The sequence below is a fragment of the Rhagoletis zephyria genome, unplaced genomic scaffold (assembly GCF_001687245.7).
Source record: "Rhagoletis zephyria isolate East Lansing unplaced genomic scaffold, Rhagoletis_zephyria_1.1 Rzeph_scaffold_00370, whole genome shotgun sequence".
NCBI lineage: Eukaryota > Metazoa > Arthropoda > Insecta > Diptera > Tephritidae > Rhagoletis > Rhagoletis zephyria.
In genome coordinates this window covers 1-1,571 of record NW_016157454.1, presented here as the reverse complement: position 1 = coordinate 1,571, position 1,571 = coordinate 1, and positions in this window count along the sequence as shown.

Here is a 1,571-nt window from a genome sequence, read left to right as displayed (position 1 = left end):
AAAAAAAATCAGTTTCCTTTGAAATTGTTTTATATTTTAATTAAGATTCTATTATAGGGGCATCTTGAACTACATCTTTGGCTAGTTAAACGTTAAAATATTGTTTGGGAATCCAATGAAATGGGGGGGATCTGCACAATAATGATCAAGGCGAATTTAATAAAGTGGTGTTAGCCGTATATAAGTAAAAAATTACACTAACAAATTATACGCAGATATTCATACTGTCATTAGTATGAACTACAACAAACACGTAATTTTGATGTAATGTCCTCCACGGCGAAAAATTCAGATACGCCGGTAACACCACCTTATTAAATTCGCCCTGATACTGATGTCGCAAAACACACTCTCGCCTTCTTTTACTTATCGCAACCGTCTTTCCAATTGCAATAGTTCTGGTGGCAATATTATTTATTTTTAATAGCTGACACTATATGTATGTGTACATATAACTCATATTTTTGGCTGTTGCGCGCTTTTATTAGAAATTCCAAGATTTCGGTACCGAGCATCGAAAGTATTTGATACTTTTTAAATCGGTACCGAGTATCGATCAATACTTAAAAGTAGCGACTCAGCACATCACAAATTCTGAGAGCAATTGACAGTGGACCAAAGAATTCACCAAAAAATGAAAATTGAATACACCACAAGGTAATTTTGTTTCTTTACAGATAGGCGCATTTACACAAGGTAGTGTTAGCCGAATATAAGTAAAAAATTACAAAAGCAAATTACAAGAAACACATAATTTTCACGTTATGCGGTGAAAAATTCAGCTGTTGCTCCAACATTAGAGAGATTAGGCACAGCTACTTTGATTTGCTTCTTTTACATATTTTTGTATTTTTTGATAAAAATTGGCGATTTATTAAATTTGATAAAGTGTGGCAAAACCTGAGTATTTGTGAACAATTTTTAAACATAAAATGCGATTAAAAATTCGCAGCAAATACATATGTTCAGTTGTCAAAAGCATCGGTCAGGTGTTTACTAGCTAGTTTCTGCTAGTTTGCGTTTCTTGACTTTTTCTATATTTCACTCGCTGTGAGCGTAATTCTGTAATTCTTCCCATTCTTATTCCTGATAAAGATCTGCTAAATAAAGTGCAGTTTACGAATTTTAAAACGTTTATTTATTTATTACATACTGTACATAAAACTTGCATAAATGTTTTTAAAGAGGGTATTATCTGAAGCAAATTTTCATATATATGATATATTTTCAGAAATATAAAACCCCCCCTAAAATATATTCCTGGGTGCGCCCCTGCATACATACGCTCGTAAATAAGGATTTAAATCTTAACATCGATGTTATTTTAAAAATTTGTTTTTGTTATTTTTTGGCCTTATAACAATTATATTCAACAATTTTTATTGAGCTCTAGGCCGTTTTTAATGAAAATTTATTGTGGAAAAGNCAGAAATATAAAACCCCCCCTAAAATATATTCCTGGGTGCGCCCCTGCATACATACGCTCGTAAATAAGGATTTAAATCTTAACATCGATGTTATTTTAAAAATTTGTTTTTGTTATTTTTTGGCCTTATAACAATTATATTCAA